The sequence below is a fragment of the Schistocerca serialis genome, chromosome 2, assembly GCF_023864345.2.
Source record: "Schistocerca serialis cubense isolate TAMUIC-IGC-003099 chromosome 2, iqSchSeri2.2, whole genome shotgun sequence".
NCBI classification, from domain to species: Eukaryota; Metazoa; Arthropoda; class Insecta; order Orthoptera; family Acrididae; genus Schistocerca; species Schistocerca serialis.
Genome location: NC_064639.1, coordinates 944,379,642 through 944,403,294, shown reverse-complemented (window position 1 = coordinate 944,403,294; position 23,653 = coordinate 944,379,642).

The following is a 23,653-nucleotide window of genomic DNA, read 5'->3' as shown; positions in this document are numbered from 1 at the left end:
CAGTCGTGAGTCATAGGTTGGAATGTTCCGTGCTCCCTAAGACGCCGATCAATTGCTTCGAACGTCTTCCTGTCGGGACACCTTCGTTCTCGAAATCTGTCTCGATACAAACGTATCGCGCCACGGCTATTGCCCCGTGCTAATCCATACATCAAATGGGCATCTGCCAACTCCGCATTTGTAAACATTGCACTGACTGCAAAACCACGTTCGTGATGAACGCTAACCTGTTGATGCTACGTACTGATGTGCTGTAGAGCAATGAGTCGCATGTCCACACGAGCACCGAAGTCAACATTACCTTCCTTCAATTGGGCCAACTGGCGGTGAATGGAGGAAGTACAGTACATATTGACGAAACTAAAATGAGCTCTAACATGGAAATTAAGCGTTTCCGGACCCATGTCCACATAACATCTTTTCTTTATTTGTGTGTGAGGAATGTTTCGAGAAAGTTTGGCCGTACCTTTTTGTAACACCCTGTATATATCAGTTCATGACATCCAGTCATATATATATGATGACTTTTGGACATTATTAAGGTAAATACATTGTTTGTGCTCTATCAAAATCTTTCATTTGCTAACTATGCCTATCAGTAATTAGTGCCTTCAGTAGTTGGAATCTTTTATTTAGCTGGCAGTATTGGCTATCGGTGTATTTGAGTAGTTCAAGTAACGAAGATTTTTGTGAGGTAAGTGATTCATGAAAGGTATAGGTTATTGTTAGTTAGAGCCATTCTTTTGTAGGAATTATTGAAAGTCAGATTGCGTTGCGCTAAAAATATTGTATGTCAATTTAGTGATGGTCAGAATAAATAAAGAGAGAAACGTCTGAGTACGTTCAGTTTTGCTCATCTGTTTGAAAATCAAATAACGTAAGAGGTTTATCGGCACAGTCATTGCTAATTTTTCTAAGGAGACGTTTCAGTCTGAATGTTATAATATGTTATAAGCTCTTCTTTATCTTCATAAATTCCCATCTCCGACTCACAAATCACTAATTTTAAGATTTTAGTTTCTTAATTACTTTTAAGTTTACAATTATTTAAAGCTACAATATTATTAATCCTTTTTAAAAATATGAAATAACAAATAAGTATAATCTAAACTTAGGCTTACGCGGCCGTTGTCACAGTCAATAAAATTCTTCTGGGTTCAACTATAAAATTCCAACGTTTCGGCGACTATCGCAAGACGCCTTCCTCAGGGTACATTGCTAACTGCTAAATGGGCGCTAGTTTGATTACTTATACTCTATGGAGGAGTGCTGTTATTGGATATGAGGGTGAGGAGGAAGGGTATTAGGTGATCTTTTATTGGCCTTTGCATTGCGTGTTGTCATTGGCGGAAATAGGCGTTTTCCATTGGAGTTTCCTTTATTGCTTGCCACTGCTGGAAATCGGCGAATAGAAAATCGAGCAGCGACTGCAGCGTAGCGCTGTTTACTAACTGCCTAGTGTCGGGTAGGGCGCGTCAGCGCTCTGTTTACCCTCCGCCGCTGTGCCTACCGCGCGACTGTTGCTCTGCGAGAGCTGTCCTTCCGCAAAGCTCTCACTACTGGCAGCCAAGACGATCGGAGTCAGTACCCGTCTTCTCTATTCACGTTGTCGGGTCGCTTGGCTATTTCTATAGCCTCTCTCGTCTTCCTCCTCAAACTAAACGGCTGTTTCACCAGTACGCGGGCCTCTCGCAATTCGATCTTTATCCTGCACTCTTCCTGGTGTCCTTTTATTGTTTGAGACAGACGCATCTTTCGTGTTCAGATAACCTTGTGCTTATTGGACGCCCAGTCTCGCCTACATACACCAGTCCACATTCACACCCGATTTCATAAAATCCGACGGCATGAAACTTGTATCTTTGGTCGAGTTAAGGACATTTTTTATTTTGTTGCTACGGAAAGTCGGCTTAATAACTGCCTGACGAAGAATTTTGCCCAGACATTCAGTAACCCCTTGTACGCATGGTAGCAGGATGGTGTTCCGTGTTTCGTTCTGCATTTCTCTATTGCCATCCTTCTTTGCTGCCATAGTTTTATGTATGACTTGCAACAGATTTTAAAGATAATTTAAAACCTTCTCGCAACGTTTCTTCGCTGACACCCGCAACACAGTGAGGTAAGAATGAAAATTTATCGCCAACTACATATTCGCTCTTCATGCCGTAAAAGTGTCGCATCATGCGTCACGTTTTTGTTTATTACTTCTTCATTACTAACTCTTGCCAACGGCCTTGCCACAGTGATGAAACCGGTTCCTGTCGGATCACCGAAGTTAAGCGCTGTCGGGCTTGGCTAGCACTTGGATGGGTCACCGTCCAGGTCTGCTGAGTGCTGTTGGTAAGCGGAGTACACTCACTCATTGTCAGGCCAGTTTAGGAGCTACTTAACTGAGAAGTAGCGACACCCGCAAGGAAACTGACGATAGCTGGGAGAGCTGTGTGCTGACCACAGGCCCTTCCGTATCCGCATCCGGTAGCGCCTAAGGCCTGAGGATGACACGGCGGCCGGTCGGTATCGTTGGGCCTGTTCGGAAGATGATTATCACTAACTCCACTCGCAACACATTTCGCGGAAAGTGTCCTGTAAAATTACAGTGATGAGCCTATACATTATGACGACTTACTTAAAAGCGTGTAGATCGCTTCTGGAACGCAATTCAGCAGTGATTCTGCTTACCATGGATTCGACAAGTACTTGATAGGTTTCCAGAGGTTTGTGGCACCAGTTGCCTCCGCACAGGTTGCAAGCTTTCCGTAATGCACGGGCGGTCGGTTTGCACCTGCTTAGCGGGCGCTCGATTGCATCCCAGTTGGATTTCACCGGATTCAGATAAGCCGAATCTGATGGCCAAGACATCAGCGTGAATTCACTGTCTCGCTAATAACCACTGCAGCCGAGTTTTACACTAAACATTTTAAGATAAGGCCTCCAGCCTTTTCAAATTGAAAACTCTTCTTCCTAGGCCTTAAGCCGTTATATTGTTTGGTTGATATGCGGCATTCTTCAACCACTTTCCGTAGATGCTCACGAGAATAGCACGCGAGCAGCCGACCACCACTCGGCCACAACGACCTAGCTTTTCTGAAAGTCGCGTAAGTCTAAGGGCTTCATTTGTGCCACTTATTGTCTCTAGAATGACTCCCCTTCGTCTCTGCTCCGCTCATGTACTTCTCTTACCGAATCACATGCCCTTAGCGCCACCAGGCAGCATATAACCTCGCGGTGGGCAGTAGTCATAATATTTTGGCCCATCAGAGTATAACACTGTGCGACACTTAGTTCAAGACGTATGACGTCATAAATATTGAACTGCTTCAAAACGAAACCTCAGGGCGAAATTCGCTAGAGACATAGATGGAAACTGTGTAAAACTATGTGTAAAATGAATATACACTCCTGGAAATTGAAATAAGAACACCGTGAATTCATTGTCCCAGGAAGGGGAAACTTTATTGACACATTCCTGGGGTCAGATACATCACATGATCACACTGACAGAACCACAGGCACATAGACACAGGCAACAGAGCATGCACAATGTCGGCACTAGTACAGTGTATATCCACCTTTCGCAGCAATGCAGGTTGCTATTCTCCCATGGAGACGGTCGTAGAGATGCTGGATGTAGTCCTGTGGAACGGCTTGCCATGCCATTTCCACCTGGCGCCTCAGTTGGACCAGCGTTCGTGCTGGACGTGCAGACCGCGTGAGACGACGCTTCATCCAGTCCCAAACATGCTCAATGGGGGACAGATCCGGAGATATTGCTGGCCAGGTTAGTTGACTTACACCTTCTAGACCACGTTGGGTGGCACGGGATACATGCGGACGTGCATTGTCCTGTTGGAACAGCAAGTTCCCTTGCCGGTCTAGGAATGGTAGAACGATGGGTTCGATGACGGTTTGGATGTACCGTGCACTATTCAGTGTCCCCTCGACGATCACCAGTGGCGTATGGCCAGTGTAGGAGATCGCTCCCCACACCATGATGCCGGCTGTTGGCCCTGTGTGCCTCGGTCGTATGCAGTCCTGATTGTGGCGCTCACCTGCACGGCGCCAAACACGCATACGACCATCATTGGCACCAAGGCAGAAGCGACTCTCATCGCTGAAGACGACACGTCTCCATTCGTCCCTCCATTCACGCCTGTCGCGACACCACTGGAGGCGGGCTGCACGATGTTGGGACGTGAGCGGAAGACGGCCTAACGGTGTGCGGGACCGTAGCCCAGCTTCATGGAGACGGTTGCGAATGGTCCTCGCCGATACCCCAGGAGCAACAGTGTCCCTAATTTGCTGGGAAGTGGCGGTGCGGTCCCCTACGGCACTGCGTAGGATCCTACGGTCTTGGCGTACATCCGTGCGTCGCTGCGGTCCGGACCCAGGTCGACGGGCACGTGCACCTTCCGCCGACCACTGGCGACAACATCGATGTACTGTGGAGACCTCACGCCCCACGTGTTGAGCAATTCGGCGGTACGTCCACCCGGCCTCCCGCATGCCCACTATACGCACTCGCTCAAAGTCCGTTAACTGCACATACGGTTCACGTCCACGCTGTCGCGGCATGCTACCAGTGTTAAAGACTGTGATGGAGCTCCGTATGCCACGGCAAACTGGCTGACACTGACGGCGGCGGTGCACAAATGCTGCGCAGCTAGCGCCATTCGACGGCCAACACCGCGGTTCCTGGTGTGTCCGCTGTGCCGTGCGTGTGATCATTGCTTGTACAGCCCTCTCGCAGTGTCCGGAGCAAGTATGGTGGGTCTGACACACCGGTGTCAATGTGTTCTTTTTTCCATTTCCAGGAGTGTATGTGACATCTGCGTATGTGGGCAAAGCCAAGGATAAACACCTCCTCCTACACCCTGGACTAATTTCAACCAGACTTAGTACGTGTATTACTTATTATGTGAAAAGAAATACTATGGGGATAAAAATCAGTAACTTCTTACTGGGATGGAAACTACAACGCGTAGAGAGAAGGGGATTTATATACGGAGAGGGGAAAGATGAGATGGACAAATAGAATTTGAGTAGATACGTTCCCGGGCAATGCTGGATACTCAGCTAGCATATTATAAAAATGTACGTATGTGTGTATGTATGTACCACATCTCTACCTAAACTACTGGATAGATTTAGAATAAATTTGGTAAAACTATCAGATGCTATGTGACTGTGGAAGCGAGTAGTGGGTGCCATAGAAGCGTAACTGAGGAACATCTGGACCCATTTCAATCACATTTTGTATGTTATTATTTGTATTATTTCTTTATCTGTTCGTATAAAAATTCTGTGAGGTAAAATACCTCTACCACCGTTCGGAGTGGTGATGAAAAGCCATGAAATAAAAAAAATGTGCGATAAGATCCACTATTGGTATCGAATACATGTATTTCGGGGGTCGCTACATTCACTGGTGACAGTCCTGAGGAGGTTACATCCATAGAGATGTGAAGGGGGCGGAGTAGCCAAGACAGTCGAGACGTCTGTCGGCTCGTGAACCTGTCAGTTTTTACTCTACTGTACTTCATCGCGTTGTAACAAAGTAACGAGTGCTATCGCATCGCGCTACTTTGCGTTGTACCTCACGTCTGGCCAATTTACCAAGAGCTCTGCGTACTACTCATCACGCCCTAGGCTTCAACTACACTGGTGTTCAAAATTAAATCAACAAACCGCTATTTCCCTGTCCAGTGTCTAATTCACGATATGATCATATAAACTGTAAGCAAATGTCCATACTGTAGCGTTCTACACAGAAGATGGCATTCCGGTGAACGATGACGTCAGGCACCTGTCAAATGGGGTAGTACTTGCCGGGCAGACACACATCCACGATAGCTGTGTATACAGTCACGGACAGTGCAGTACGGCATAGAGAAGACGCCTGCCGGAGTCTCTGCGGTGGAGGGCCATACGATGAATGGAAGCAGGACGGTCGAAAAATCATGTAGCCCAGTGGCTTAATGTGAATCGTTCTGTTGTTTCTCGGACGTAGTGACAGTTTGTAGAGAACGAAAATGCATCCTGAAGATGAGTTCAGGGCCAACCACGTGCGACGTCAGAAACAAAGGACCATTATTTGGCTGTAGGGGCATGATGGTACCGTCTTAGCCGTGCATGGTAACTGGCGTCTGACGTCGCAGCATCCATTGGACGTGTTGTATCGAGGCAAACGGCGTAAATAAGGCTTCCGTAGAGTGGCCTTTACTGTCGGAAACATGCTGTATGTGTAGCTCTGACTCTTCTTCCCAGAATGGGACGTCTAGAGTGGAGTCATCAACATGCCAACCTGGATGGTCGAACAATGTGCCAATGTTCTTCTCACAGATGAGTCCCTATTTGGTCTGGAAAATGATTCTCGGCTGGTTCGCATCTGGAGGGAACGTGGAACACAACTTTGGTGATGACAATGATGATGTTTGGTTTGTGGGGCACTCAACTGCAGGGTCATCAGCGCCCATGCAAACTCCCAATTTTTACATAATCCAATTTTTAGCCACCGCCCCTAATGATGATGATGATGGAATGGTGAGGACAACACGAACATCCACTCCCTGGGCAGAGAAAATACCCAGCCCAGACGGGAATCGAGCCTGAACCTCGTGATCAAGAGGCGGCAACATACAATTATGGGACCCGAACATTGTGGAAAGAGACCGATATCGAGGTGGATCCTAACAATATGGGCAGGACTATGTTGACCACTCGAACTCCTATTCATGAACTTATACAGGTAAATCGTCAAGGTTTAACTACTGTCAGGTATCGTGAGGATATATTGGGTCCTAATGCGCAGTTGTTACGAGGTGCTGTTGCCCAGACTTCTTACTGATGGAAGATAATGTTCAACCTCATAGGGAACGGTTGGTTGTTGTTATCTTGGAAGATGCCGCATGCATGGCGTGGCCAAGGGACATGACTGAATTGAAATAAATTCCAGTTGGTACAGAATGCTGCCAGAGATTAGGATTCCTCTGCTGAGGGCAACTGGTGGCCGACTTGGTTAAAGTCTAATACAGTATAATAACACATCCGGAAAACTATGTGAAACAATTTTGTAAAGTCGGTAAAGAGACCAACTGCAACATAACCTTCCACTTGGGAGACCACTGGCCTATAGCCTGTGTCATTTACCATAGGCACTAGTAGATACAATGTCGTCCAAAATTAAATCAATCAAAGGAAATTTTGCAATGTTGCGTTTATTTTGCCTTAAAACCGTATAAACAGATGATCGATATGTAAAAACAATGTAAAGACTGCATTACGTAAACAACTGAAACATCCATTACTGTAGACCAAAATGTTCTTCGTTTCTCCCAACTTAAGGGATTTGCACACCCATTCTGACAACTGGTTAATGTGTTCAGTATGGCAACAATACGGGCGTGACAACGACGCAGCATGCTGTGAAAGGCGATGTCAATCTCGTATTTGGAAACATTTAAAGTCCATCTCGAATGTAAAAAATTTTTTGATGGGAACCAACAATCAGGCTTTAAGCTGGCTGCAAGCATGAGGTCGTAAAAGTAATAGTAACCTTTCAGTTTTCAATAAAGCATGAAAGGGGATCAGATAATCAGATCGGGTACGCATTGTGCTATATCTTACAGGTCGATCACACTAATCCCTAGCTGTTTCAGGATACAGAATATGGAGCGTGGGTTTTGACGGTTTTCGTTGAATTACCTTTGCTGTTCAGTAATCTAAGGGAGAACAGGATTGGGATCCAGATGCAGACGGTGTTAAACAGAAGCTTCTCGCTGGTGAACAAATTTGGGTTTACCATCTTGATAAAGAGTTCTTTTGTCTACGTAAGTTCAGTTACACCAGTAGAACTATTTACAGAACTAACAATAGCGATCTCGAAATCCTCTGTCTACTAGGAATAAAACTACTTGTATTAATACTACTACACCACAGCTAATACCAACACCAACAAAACTTCACAAAATTACTATCTAAAACCAAAAATTCAAGCGGCCGCTGGAACACTCAACAAAGTTAATGCACTGAATGAAAAATTTTCTGAAATATTTCACTAGAAACAATAAGAAACGTCAGCTGAAAACTAAAGCAAGACATTTACCAAACGACTTCAATGCACAGAAAACTCTAAAAACCACAGTGAGCGAAAGTTTCAAAAAGTTTATTAAATCATTATTTCGCCGCAAACAGCACGAAACACCGCTGAAAACTATTAAATTCAATAATCGTATAACAGTGCACAAACAACTTTTTCAGTACTTAACTTTATACCCGCCACAGCTGCAACTGCATGCCGCAACATGTATACGCTACTGAGGAGTGAGGCTTGGACGAACGATGTAATCACACTCACGAATAACAGACCACTCGAGTCAATAATACAGGAAGAAAGAATGAGATTAATGAAAATCCACTAATAAGTTACTTTTGCAGCAAATATTAAAACAAATATATTTTAAAATAAGTAACTGAAGACTAAAACTTTATAAAATATTGACGAGCAGTTTCAATAACAGTCCAGCAAACATAACGTCACACCAGAGGCATCAAAGATAATCCCAGTGACATGTGCTGTACGTTTCTAGCGTGGCCAACGGGTGTTAGCTGGATTGGGTTGTTTCGGGGAAGGAGACCCGAAAGCGAGGTCATCAGTCTCATCTGATTAGGGAAGGATGGGGAAGGAAGTCGGCCGTGCCCTGTGAAATGAACTATCCCGGCATTTGCCTGGAGTGATTTAGGGAAATCACGGCAAACCTAAATCAGGACGGCTAGACACGGGATTCAGTCGTCGGCCTCCTGAATGCGAGTGCAGTGTGTTAACCACTGCGCCACCTCGCTCGGTAACAGGTGGTAGTATTGTGGCTCTTTGTACCTGGTAATTGCAGATGGCATTCACAACACTGACTCCCCTCTACCACTCTCATTCCTCCCCAGCTTTGGGAGAAGCATGGAGGTGAATTAGGTTGACAAGTAGAGCCATCGCCTAGATTGGTATTGATGGTCTTGAATCGGTGGTTGCACTGACTGGACAGCTAATAGTTGTGGTGGTGGTGATGTAGGTGGAGGGGTGAGGCCGTCTGAGAAGAGTGCACAGATGCGGACTCAGATGGGAACGTATAGGATGACTGTTTGCAGTCCAGTGACACCATATGGTTATTCCCATCGAGGGTATGGTGACCTCGCCCAACAATCTTGTGAGGACTGGAGAATGAAAGTTGAAGACCAGGCCTAACCCACTCAGTCTGGAACATTTTGGAGACCTAATGTCTAGAAAAGAGGTTTGAAGAGGCCAAATGGAGTGCTGATGCCGCGTGGGATTAGCCGAGCCGTCTGAGGCGCTGCAGTCATGGACCATGCGGCTGGTCCCGGCGGAGGTTCGAGTCCTCCCTCGGGCATGTGAGTGTGTGTGTTTGTCCTTAGTATAATTTAGGTTAACTAGTGTGTAAGCGTAGGGACTGATGACCTATGCAGTTAGTCCCATAAGATTTCACACATTTTTGGAGTGCTGATGGCTGTCTTCTGCTTGTCTTAGACCTTGACTAGTATCTGCATGAACGCTTTTGTACAGCATAGGACGTTGAACAGTGAAACATGGTGCTCCAGGATGGTATGCAAGGGCTGGGAAGTGGCAAGAAGGTTCTCATATTATCCTGCATCACTACCATGGATAAAATTCAGCAAAAAGCTTAGCAAGATACAGTGGATACTTACAGTTGAGCAGTTGGTGTCCTTGTCAATAAGACGAAAGCCAGCAATGTCAGCAAGGAGCCGAGACACACACGAGACAGACACACAGGTAGGACCAAAGTCTATACAAAAAATAAAAAAAACAGGGAGGCGGGATACTGCGTCTGATACGAATAGTGCTGTGAGGCAGCATAGCATCTCTGCTCACTCAATCGCAAATTCAGCTGGTTTTTGGGTGGTGAAGTTGGCGTGGTTACACGGTAGGCAGCAGCAGGAAGCTTGTTCGCCAAATTTGCGATGGTGCCAAATTGTAGTAGACGATCACGGGTACACTGGTGGGGTCGGCAGTGTGGGAACAGTAGCTGGCTGGGCATAAAGTGCAGATACTTGTGATGTCAGGAATTTGATCTTGGTCTAAAGCAGCTGGAGTTCTTGGCAAGCAGTGGTGGGTTCAGAAGTATTCCAGTCCACTGTGTTGACAGGTGGTGAGGCTGTCATGTTCAAGACAACACTGGTAGTGACAACATGAGCTGGGCCAGGAGATGGGGCTGTGGTGAGTACCTCAACCACAGCGTCTGCGAGAGCCTTTATGTGTTGCAGTAGATGTGCATGCTCTGTTGCGAGAATATCATGTATATGGCTAGGCACCAAGTTCAGCCAAAGCATATGGAGCAGCTCACCTGGGATCATGCCTACATAAACCATGCTAAAAATTTAGTTTAGGCGTGTGATAGTGTTCTGTCACCAACGTCATTGTCAGTAATAGCCGACATATGCTCCCAGCAGCGAATGACTTCCCTCTAGGAGTGCTGATATAGCTCGATGTTTGGTGACATGGTGACGATGTCCGTGACTTCGGTGGTTTAACGCTCGTCAAGCTGGCTGACAACACAAGAACACTTTGCATGCTCCAGTGTTACGCCACTACAATTGAAGCTGGCCTCGACGTATGTGAAACGGCCAGAAGGTGACTCAGGGAACCATGCAATATAGCACACAGAGTGTTGATGAGATAGCAAGGTTAGCAGCAGCTATATTAAGCCACGGTAATGGAAGCTGGCCTCGACCTGTGGGAACCACAGAGGGCTGGATGGGTAGGTCAGAAGCAGAGGCACGAGAACATGGAATGCAGCTCGCCAGGCGATATGAGACACCATGCAGCTACTCAAAGTGCTGTAGACACTCTGCCTCCCGGATGACCTCTAAAATCGCTGGACATATAGACTGCCCGTCGCAAGAGCGGCCACTGACGTCACTGTTCAGTCACCGCTCGGTTGACCTCTGCATGTACTGAACATACCTTCACACAGTCGATTTTCTCCCTGCAAACTATGACTTCATTTCGAAGATCTAAAATTCCACACGGTGTGTTGTGCAACAGTAACTTATAGTCTGAGGATTTGCCATCCTCTTTGGAAGGATTGTAGCCAAAGAAATCCGTGTGCTTGTTCGACAGTACTGGACATACCTTCGTATGGTGAGAGGTGGGACCACCTAATGCGCCCAGGAACGTGATCGTTTTGGTGGTCTAGGTGTTGTGGTGTCGGGACGCATAACGTTGCATGGGTGTACTGACCTCCGAATGTTTCGGCAGGATACATTCATCGGTCAACATAATTGTGACGCTGAACTGCTTACCAATATGCGTCTTTTCAGGGGTGCATTCGACCATGACTTCAGTTTTATAGATGACAATGAGCGACCGCATCGAACAACTGTGCATGTGGAGGAGCTTGCTGAATGAGAGGATGTAGGCGAGTGGACTTGCCGGTCCATTCCCTTAATGTGCACCCCATAGAGCACATGTACGATGCTCTGGGGAGACATATTGCAGTTATCAACCACACTGGTGAACTGGTGACACCCTACCACAAAACTCGTCACCAACCTTATGGCTAGCTTGGCAGGATGTATCAGAGCATGCATTGCCATCCGTTATGACCAAATACCCTATTAAAAACCATGTCCCGCTTTTTTCAATGTACAGGGGACAATCAAAAATAGCGGTGACTTCAGTAACATCATTGTCTCTGGACAAATGTCACTTCAGTTTGTCTCATTACGTATTTCTTTAGTTACTTTCTGCTCTACAGTGTAGCCGTTCTTTCAATGTATGTTCCAAGTTTGGCTAAATGGTTCAAATGGCTCCGAGCACTATGGGACTTAACTGCTGAGGTCATCAGTCCCCTAGAACTTATAACTACTTAAACCTAACTAACCTAAGGACATCACACACATCCATGCCCGAGGCAGGATTCGAACCTGCGACCGTTGCGGTCACGTGGTTCCAGACTGTAGCGCCTAGAACCGCTCAGCCACTCCGGCCGGCAGGTCCAAGTTTCATACTTGGAGTCACACAGTATGCGAAATCTGCTATCGTTACTAAGTTTTGCACACCAGTGTTTGTAAATGTTCCAGTGTGTAGTGCATTACGAACTAGGAACTGAGTGAGCTCCGTGTTACGAGAAAACCAGTACACGCCAACACAGATCCGCTCACTGGACGCCGCTGCGTTTCACCTGTTTGATCACTGTGCTATCACTTTTTTCCATTCCTGCAGAAGAAAGAAGCAGACTGACAAATAAAGAACCGAATTTCTTAGTAATCGCACACCAGTGTAGTAACAGTTTTAGTCGTCCATGGATCACTTTTCCAAAGATATTTGAAGTGTCATAATGTCATAGCGTTACAGTTTAAGAAGAAACGTAATTCATATATCGTCATTGTCATTGAAGAAAAAATACCTCGTAATTGCTCTGTGTCGATATTACGGGTAAACGCAAAAGTACAAGCAGCCAGAGCACACTGTAATTGCTAGTTAAGTATCTCTGCGTGTTGGAAAGCAGTCTTGAGTCAAGGCTTCAGACAGCGCAAACAGACATGTTTCCGCAAGCCGGCCTTTTCACCAAGAACGTGGCGATTTGTTATTCAGAACAACCGACAGCTGGCAGCCACTGCACCGATTTCGGATCCTCTTTTTAGCTGCTATCTGGAGGCGTCTCATGGCGATGCGGCAGGACCGTCCGCGAAGACAATCAAGCAGATTCCGACGCTCCAGTTACGCGCCGCTTCATTATTTCGCATTTACGCTGTGTTTACACCTAGTTTTACTTCGACTCACACATTGTCCTTTTAGCTTCATTTCCATTGTAAAGAATCGAAAATAGCTTCGTTGCTCTGAGTTAAGTATACCGTCTGACCGAACACCGGTAAACGGATATGGAGGAACGTGTCTAGTGAGAAGATCTTGAAAAAAGTATGCGAAGAACAGTGCTGCTGAAACGATGGTTATGCTTCTTTTTATTCATCAGACTTCTGACTGGTTTGATGCGGTCCGGCAGGAATTCCTCTCCAGTGCCAACTGCTTCATCTCAAAGAAGGACTTGCATCCGACGTCCTCGTTTATTCACTGGATGTATTCTAATCTCTGTTCTTCTACAGTTTTTGTCCTCTACAGTTCTCTCTCTGTACGCAGCTCGTGGTCTTGCGGTAGCGTTCTCGCCTCCCGCGCACAGGGTCCCTGGTTCGATTCCTGGCGTGGTCAGGGATTTTCCCTGCCTCGAGATGACTGGGTGCTGCTGTGTTGTCTTCAACATCATCATTCATCCCTATTACGGTCGGAGGAAGGCAATGGCAAACCACCTCCGCTAGGACCTTGTGTAGTCGGCGGTGCGTGTCTCCCGTATAGTTTCCTAAGCTCCTCGGAGTATGGGACCTCATCATCACAGTTCTCTCTAGTACCGTCGAAGTTATTCCTTGAAGTCTTAACGACCTATCGTTCTGTACCTTCTTCTTGTCAGTCTTTTCCGCGTATTTCTGTCCTCGCCCAATTCTGCGGAGAACCTCCTCGTTCCTTACCTTATGAGTTCCCCTAATTTTCAACATCCATCTGTAGCACTACATCTCACATGCTTCGATTCTCTTCTGTCCCGGTTTTCGCGCAGTCCATTTTTCACTACCATAAAGTGCTGTGCTCCAAACGAACATTATCAGAAATCTCCTTCTCACCTAAAGGCCTATACATGCTGCTAACTGACTTCTCCTGGCCAGGAAAGCCCTTTCGCCAGCGCTATTCTGCTTTTTATGTCATCTTTGCTCCGTCCATTATGGGTTATTTTACTGCATAGGTAGCAGAATTCCTTAATTTCACCTACTTCGTGATCCCTGATACTCGCGTTAAGTTTCCCGCTGTTCTCGTTTCTGCTAATTCTCACTACTTTCGTCGTTCTTCGTTTTACTCATTGTCCATATTCTGTACTCATTAGACTGTTCATTCCATCCAAAAGATCCTGTAATTCTTCTTCACTTTCACTGAAGGTAGCAATGCCACCAGTGTATCTTATTCTTATCATTGATATCCTTTCACCTTGGATTTTAATCTCACTGTCGAATCTTTGTTTTATTTCCGGCATTCCTTCTTCGATGTGTGAATTGAGCAGAAGGTGCGAAATGCTGCATCCGCGTCTTATGCTCTTTAATCCGAACACTTCGTTCTTGGTCTTCCAGTTTTACTGATCCATCTTGGTTCATATTGTATATTACCCGTCTCTCCATATAGCTCACCCCTATTTTTCTCAGAATTTCCAACATCTTGCACCATCTGACATCCTCGAACCGTTTTTCCAAGTCGACAAATCGTATGAACGTGCCCTGCCTTACTTCCATTATCAATCGCAACGTCAGAGTTCCCTCTCCGGTATCCTTACCTTTCCTAAAGCCTAACTGGTCGTTATCTAACAGACCCTTAATTTTCTTTTCCATTCTCTTGTGTATTATTCGTCTCAGCTACTTGGATGCATGAGCTGTTAAGCTGAATGTGCGACAGTTCTCGCACTTGTCGGCTCTTGCTAACTTGGGAATTGTGTGGATGATGATTTGCCGAATGTCTGATGGTAAGTCGTCAAACTCATACATTCTACACTCCAACGTGAATTGTTGACAAGCTCGATGGAATGTTATGTATCCTTTATGCCTTACTTGATCTTAATTGGTCCAAAGATATTTTAAAATCAAATTCTGTTACTGGATCCTCTATCTCTTCTAAATCGACTCCTGTTTCTTCTTCTATCACATCAGACAAATCTTCCCCCTCATAGAGACCTTCAATATAGTCTTTCCATATATACGCTCTCTCATCTGCATTTAACAGTAGATTTACCTTTTATGCTGTTTCCACTAGCCCAGATTGTAGCTGAACATTTTGCTTGATCCATTCAGTGAATCGGAATTCTTCACTGCCCTAGCCCTTTGCCCTCATATAGCCCCATGGCCTATCAGCATTCCAAAACCGAATGCTGAAATATCTGTCAGTGGACTGTCAGCGTCATCTCCTTACCATCTTCAACTGTATCCCCTAAGCGTGTGAGCAAATGCGAAGGCAGAAAAGCGCGCTTCCAACAGCTAGTGATGCTTTCAGAAGGAATGCTGTAGGATTTGAGTATAAATTGTAACCACTTTGAGCACCCCACTTAATGTCAACATGAAGATGACTATCATATGACAGAATGATCAATATCCCAACTAGTTTTTGTTTCAGCACATATTTTAACATGGTTTTTTAAAATTTTGATCGGTACTAACTCCTGTGAGAATATTTTTTAACTGTCTGCATATGTGGGCTTAAATGTCAGTGTTCTAGCGATTCCGACGTGGTTTGATAAGTATGGCAAATTTCCATGAAAGAACTCAATCTTTTTGTTGCGCCTTCTTGGTTGGAAAGTTTGATTATTTCAAGGACGGTATGAAGAATTTCATCACTGTGACGCTTACTGTTCATTGTTCACAGCTGTCTGACAAGATCATTGTGTCGATTACAATTAAAAATGGAGAAAACAGAGTTTCGTTCTGCTATCAAACATTATCATTTGAAGGGTTGAACTGCACATAAATCAAAACAGAATCGGTCGAAGTTCTCACGGACTCCACACCATCACTGAAGACCATTTACTTTTGGCTTATTGAATTTAAACATGGTCGGACAAGCACCAAAGATGAAGCGCGCTCCGGCTGTTCAGTTGAGCTCACCACAAAGGAGACCATTGACAAAATCCGTGACATCGTAATGCAAGGCCGGATAATAAAATACTCAGAAGATTGCTGAGACTGTAGACTTTTCAACTGAGCAAGTGCACGGTGTGACTTAGGAAGTCGGGATTAGCATGGAAGGTCAAGGCCCCTATAATGTCACTCCTTAAACACAACAACTAGTAGATCAATAATTTATTCAATACCACATGTATAAAACAGTTAACATACAATCAATACGTAGCTGTCTTAAAAACAATCCACAAAATGACCAATAGCTTCCTTCCCAAGCTAGCAGGAAATTAGAATTACTCAGTGAACAATAAATCTGAAGTAATTTAAAAAGGTGGCTCTGATAAAAAAAATTTCAGCAATGACACAACCAGCATAATACGTTACACTTAATATAATTCATTGACAAGCAATTTTTTTTAAATGCATGACATGTTAAATGTTTATCAAATGGGCAGCCCTGGGCAAAAGGTGACTTAACTTAAAATGCCGGAAACAGCAGACCAGCCGTCCAAAACAACACCTAAACCCCGGGGTCCCACAGGGAGTCACTTTGAAACGTCCCTTAGAAAAATTAAACAAGACTGTGCTTAAACTCACACACAATACTTTTTAGCTCAACGCAATCTGACTTTCAATAATCCCTACAAAAGAATGGCCCTGACTAACATTAACCTATACCTTTCACAAATCACTTACCTCACAAAAATCTTCGTTACTCGAACTACTGCAATACAGCGAGCGCCACTACTGCCAGCTAAATAAAAAATTCAAACTACAGAAGGCACTAACTACTGATAGGCATAGTTAGCAAATGAAAGATTTTTATAGAGAAAAACAATGTATTTACCTTAATATTGTCCAAAAATCATATTATATATATCAGTTCATGACATCCAATCTTACAAATTTACTCTCTCTGTCCAAATCATCCGCTCTCACAACTCCGCCATCTCACTCCCCACATCCACCACTGCTGGCAGGTGTCCAACTGTGCAACGCTATGCGCTGTTCACATCCAGCTGCCCAACACTACAATGGCAGACAACAATGCAAACTAGCCACAGACTGCACACAGTACAGCCAGTGATTTTCATACAGAGCGCTACGTAACGTTGCCAATAAGAAAACATAGACAGCCTACTTACATAGCCCCATGCTCCCCACAAAAAATTTTACAAATTGTTTTGGGCACTGGCCAACACATATTTGTTAAAATTTTTTCACAATTATAATAACAAAGAAATAAAATGCACACACTTATTGATACAACGTTGGTCAAAAGCTGAAATTTTCTCACAGTCCAGAAAGACAGTCCTGATCATTCTTCACAGTAAAATTGCAGTGTTTTTCTCAAAGTCTGAGCAGTAAAAGAAAATGCACATGGAAGTAGTGGATTTCCATGCAGTCTTGAAGAAGTAGTGTTGTCCTTCCAATGGAAAGACAGTGTTGACTCTCGACATGCAGCTAAATAAAAAATTCAAACTACAGAAGGCACTGACTAATGGTAATGGGCCACAACAGAGCAAACCTACAGCAGAGCCATTCGAAGTTTTGAAGAATATTGGTAGGTAGGTCATCACAGAGTAGACCCATTGTAGTCCTGGTAGAGATTACGGTATTGGTGGGCCACCAGAGATGCAGACCCACTGCAGTCCTTGTAGAAATAATGGTACTGGTGAGTCAGCAAAGGTGTAGACCCACTGTAGTCCTTGTAGAGATGGCCAGCAACCATCTGTTGTGACTGCGCAGGTGAACAATCACCATTGAAGAGTCTTGCGGATGATATAGCATGTCCATAACCACCACTTGTGCACTCACAAAGTTTTTGGAATTGTCCTTATAACCAGCAATGCTGTTATCCAGTCCCTTGCTGAATTATTAACACATGTGCAAACACTAACAGTCCCTACTTCTCACATATTGTCCATATACTATGACCAACAGAAACGTGTGCAGTGAAATGTAACTTACAAGTTAATAATACGATGAACTGGTGTCAATTACAATTTTATAACATGAGAATACAATTACAAAGGTACAAAATACATCATTATAGAACATAACAATACAGATAACATTTGTAGTATAGGCTTTACAAAAGAATCGAAATAACATATACATCAGTGTCACAGGAATTATGACATGAGTACATACATAAAAGATCAGAATAACTTTCGAAACATCAACTTCACACATGAGCATTAAAACAGAAGAGAATAAATAATGTCTAAACATCTTTACAAAGTAAATAACACATTATCAGAAAAATTCTACAACGTAATTCTTATTAGCTAAACACATTAAGACAGGAAAAACACAAATTCACATAGTGTAATAACACAAAAATACGGTACAGGGTTTGTTTTCCGTGTGACACTTGGTGCTGCAGTCCACCCCAAAACTTCATTCCATATATCTTTCCTCTTATTTCAACATTTATTTTCTATTATCTTACCTCATCATTTATTTCCAAGAAAATCCTAACTACACCTGTTGTCCCTAAACCCTACTTTTTTTGTTCATATCCTCTTTCAAAATGTTTTTTTGGCCAAACCATTTTCTTATAGCTTCTCAATGCATTTCTTCCAATTCATCACAACTTGTTGTCTTATATGACCTACCCCATCTTAAGCTAACTTAAATCTACTGAGCTCAGATGCTAAACAAAGGGATGAGGCAATGCAGCAGCACAAAACAATTAACGCAAACAGCAATGACAAAAAAATGCAAATTGGCAAAGCAAGCAGCAATATTAAAATTAATATAAGGCAATGAGCAGCAAACAAGAAAAATAAATCAGTAGTAAAACTGGCTTAACAGAGTAATGTAAAGTGAAATTTAGTAGCACTATGCCTGGCAAACAGCAGCAGCAAATGCAATAACTTATATCTAAACATGACATAGCTCAAGCAGAAAAAATATTACAGAAAAATGGCCATTTTTAATACCTATGTCACATCTTAACACTAGAGTGATGCATCACAAAAACTTACTCTGCAAGAAAGTTACCAAGTCATTAAAAAATTATTTATCCAATTCCTGTGAAGGGAAATGTCTATTTGTGCTCTCTTTTCTAAGAAAGTACATCATAAACGTATTCTTTACTGGGTGTGTAGACAGAAAATAGTGATATTAGTACATCTATCAAATTTTATAATAACCAATGCTGCAGTGCAGCTAGAAACTAGATATTAAAGAAAATGAGCAAATATGTACAAAGGAAGGCATGAAACATAATTCATTAGCCATATGGCATTTCATAAGGCAGTAAAAAAATCTCTCAACTAGAAAGACAGTAGTCATAATCAGGTGTATAGACATAAAAATACTTCTCGTCATTTCATTAGGCATTTCAGTAACGTCCCCTTAGAAAAGTTGTACATGACTGTGCTTATACTGACACACAATATTTTTTAGCGCAACGCAATCTGACTTTCAATAATCCCTACAAAAGAATGGCCCTGACTAACATTAACCTACACCTTTCACAAATCACTTACCTCACAAAAATCTTCGTTACTCGAACTACTGCAATACAGCGAGCGCCACTACTGCCAGCTAAATAAAAAATTCAAACTACAGAAGGCACTAACTACTGATAGGCATAGTTAGCAAATGAAAGATTTTTATAGAGAAAAACAATGTATTTACCTTAATATTGTTCAAAAATCATATTATATATATCAGTTCATGACATCCAGTCTTACAAATTTACTGCCTCTGTCCAGATCATCCGCTCTCACAACTCCGCCATCTCACTCCCCATGTCCGCCACTGCTGGCGGCTCACCTCCAACTGCGCAACGCTACGCGCTGTTCACATCCAGCTGCCCAACACTACAATGGCAGACAACAATGCAAACTAGCCACAGACTGCACACAGCACAGCCAGTGATTTTCATACAGAGCGCTACGTAACGTTGCCAATAAGAAAACATAAACAGCCTACTTACAACTTCCCTTCAGACGACACGTCACAGCTTCTGTGCACCGAAGCGGAACGTGGCGACGCTCCTACACACTCCAACTCGCAGAAAACTGGAACACAAACAGACCGCAGAAAACACGGCAAACACCAAGCAAACATCAATTAATATAAATTAAGAGATCAATAAACAATATAAGTTAAAAAACCGACAAGTGATTTCAATAGAAACTACTTAGACTTGTACACAAATGCAATTCTGTAAAATAATGTCAGACCTTTAGACTCTCATAGTTTACCCAACAATATTTACACATATGATTAAAGCCAACAGTATGTACCAAGACGCAATGGCAATAATGTCAACATAATATCACGTTATTCAAATGCACAAAACACAACAAAACTAGGTTTGTGCACTTTAATTTAGTTGCATGGGTCTGCAATGCAACTGCGGATTGTGTAAGCTTGGTATGCAGAAAATGAGAACTAGATAATGAGCTAATATCTTCAATATCTTACAGTTACTACATCTTTTGGGGACGCTGAGTTCCTTAAAGGAAATAGTGACTGCTGGTCTCCATCGCATCACACACCTTGCCGGCTGCTCTTACTTCAACAACACATACATTAGGGCAACCAACCAACAAGTGACAGTCGCTACAACGCAAGTAGTTCCACGAAACGAAGACACCAACACTACTTACACCTCCGATGGAGAGCGTTGTTCGAGATGGTCTCGAGGAATGGGTCTGTCCAAGAAACAGGCGCCAAAGCAATGCGACGAGCAGCGCTCGGAGTTGACATCAGACAGGTGCATCACAAACTCGTGACCGTCCTGGAAGGTAGACCGGCCACGCCGCTGCTGGCCGAGCCCGCGTGTGGCCGGCCGGATTGGCCGAGCGGTTCTAGGTGCTACAGACTGGAACCGCGCGACCGCTACGGTCGCAGGTTCGAATCCTGCCTCGTGCGTGGATGTGTGTGATGTCCTTAGGTTAGTTAGGTTTAAGTAGTTCTAAGTTCTAGGGGACTGATGACCACAGCAGTTAAGTCCCACAGTGCTCAGAGCCATTTGAACCATTTTCGAGCCCGCGTGTTTTGCTCCTTCGTCCCCTCAAGCACGTCCTAGCACCAGGCAGCCAGTCCGACGACCAACTCCCGACCGCAAATACCCGCCTTCAGATCACAACTGGGCAAAGACCGTAGTACAGCCGGGTAATCGATAGTCGTACGAAAGAGCTGGTGTGCCAGAAAAGGCGCACCCAGGCTCACACGGAGAATTGGTGGGTTCAACGATTGCTCACAGTCGACCAAATGCATTTCCGGCAAAACATTACAACACAGTGTATCACGATGTTTAATCTCAATCCACAAGACTTTTTCCTCCGAATTGTGGCTGCTGATGAAACATGGATCAATAATTACACACTGGAGTCAAAACAGTAGGCAAAGAAGTGGACAAAGGCTTTTGAAAGCGCGCCGAAGAAGGCAGAGGCCATTTTTGTTAGCTGGTAAGGTGATGCCTACTGTTTTTTGGGATTTCCAATGAGTAATCCTCAAGGATTACTTGGAAAATGATAGAACCATAACTGGACGCTATCATGCCTCATTGTTGGATCGTTTTAAACTTGCGTTGGCTGCAGGAAGACCAAGGTTAGCACGCAAAAAGTGCTCTTTCACGAGGATAGTGCGCCATCCCACACATCAGCCATAACAATGGCGAAAGTGGTTGAATTGGACTCATCGACCCCATTCACCAGACTTAGCTCCAAGTAGCTTGTTCCTGTTTCCTGACTTGAAACATTGGGTTGCTGGGAAGAACTTTTCTTCAAATGAGGAAGTGATAGTTGCAACCAACGAATGTTTTGCAGGGTTTGACGGAACCTATGTTCCTATAGGATGAAGAAGTTGGAAAATCGCTGGACCAAGTTATACCACTCAGAGGAGACTATGTCGAGACATAAAGTGAGTTATTTACGAAACGAACATTTTTCTTGCTTTTTTACAAGACTTACCAAGACATAAAGTGAGTTATTTACGAAATGAACATTTTTCTTGCTTTTTTACAAGACTTACCAAACTACCCTCCTAGCTGCTACTTGACGATACAAGAATCGCACTTTCGTTGCGTTTAAGTCTCATAAATTTCACGATCATTACCACCTTGAGTCCTGACCAAGCGAGGTGGCGCAGTGGGTAGCACACACGACTCGTATTCGCGAAGACCACGGTTCAAATCCCCGTCGGGCAATCAAGATTTAGGTTTTCCGTGACATACCTAAATCGCTCCAGGCAAATGCTCAGATGGTTTCCTTGATAAAGGCACGATCGATTTACTTTCCCATTATATTGTAATCCGAGTCTGTTGCTCCGTCTTAGTAACCGCGTTGGGATGTTTACTCTTCCTAATCTTTCTTTCGTCCTTGACTCCCTATCGCAATCGCGCTCATCGACCTAATTCGGTGAAATCACGCACTTATAGTAGGCTGAATCCAAACGTAGACAATCGGTTTTCGATTTTGATCTATATCATTCCGTGTTTTCTGTCTTGAGCCAATCACGTTACTAAATTAGGAGGGCTATTCGGAAAGTAAGGAACGATAGGTCGCGAAATGGAAACCACAGTGAAAATCATAACTGTTTTATTTGCAACTTCGAGCTACTTATCCCCATAGTTGCCGATCCGACTTAGACGTTCGTCGTAGTGTTGTACCAACTTTCCAGTACCCTCGTTATAGAAGGCAGCTGCCAGTGCTATCCGCCAGTTGTCTACGCTGGCCTACAGCTCGTTGTCTGTGCCAAAATGTTGTCTTCGTGGCCAGCGGTTCATGTGAGCAGAAATGAAACGCAGAGGGAGACAATTACTGGCTGTATTGTGGGTAATCAAACATTTCCAATTGAAAACGATGCAGGAGCATCCTCACTGCCCCTGCAGAATGAGGCTGAGAATTGGCTTGAAGAAGAAAACGCACGACGGTTGTCTAATGTTGGCTGCATAGCATCAGGCGGAATTTCTCGCCAGGCCCTCGTGTTTGGCGGGAGACACTATTGTTCTAGGTATCTTTATGTGCTCCCTGTGTGCTCAGAACTAAAATGAACGACGTAACGCGATCTACGGCATACAAGAGACACTGCACAACTCACCTGTGCCAAACGTCATCGGATTTTCACTATGGTTTCCATTTCGCGACCTGTCGTTCCTTGCTTTCCGAATAATCCTCGTACCTTACACAAAATTATTAAATAATTAATATCAGATAAAGAAATGAAACCCTATTGGTCCCCCCTCTAAATGTCTGAACTACTGAAGTACATTGTACAGTCCAATAGTACCTTAAACTGGCTTCTTACAGATCACAATTTCCCCTAAGTGTGCCATCCATACACACAACACATATCCCCGTTCTCATATTCTCACTTAGGAAAAAAAACGTATTATTTAACATCTAATGTCACCAAAAATGAAAAATATTGTATAAATAGTCTACAAAATACTGTTTGTCTAAGATACTGAAAGGCTAGTTACAACATAATACTTCTTCACTTACTTTTACCTAATACATATCATAGACTTTTAATTGTCATTTCATCCCCTCGCGGCCAATAAGGGCGGGGTGAATTCTTGTCAACGGTACAGGTAACCGGCTCTTCAGCTAATGGAAAATAAAAAAGTAAAGAGGATGAAAAAAATATGAAACAGATAGCGGAGATATACATACCGAATTTAAACTTTTTAAAGCGTCAAAAGTAAAATGGAAGTTTTGAGATAGACAATGGTTGACTTCCTGCACTTGTAGTTAAAAACAGTAATAATAAAAAAAATAAAATACAACAAGCGCACATTTAAAACATGAAATATAGGGAAGAAGCAGTTTCCTGTCACCAGAACCTGGAACTATCTCCATGAGGTAGGAAGTCAGTTGTTGAAGGCGAAAACGTTGGTCGGTGATAATGGTAGGAATGTGGTGGTATAAGGATGGAGGATTGGTGCATTGCAGCGATG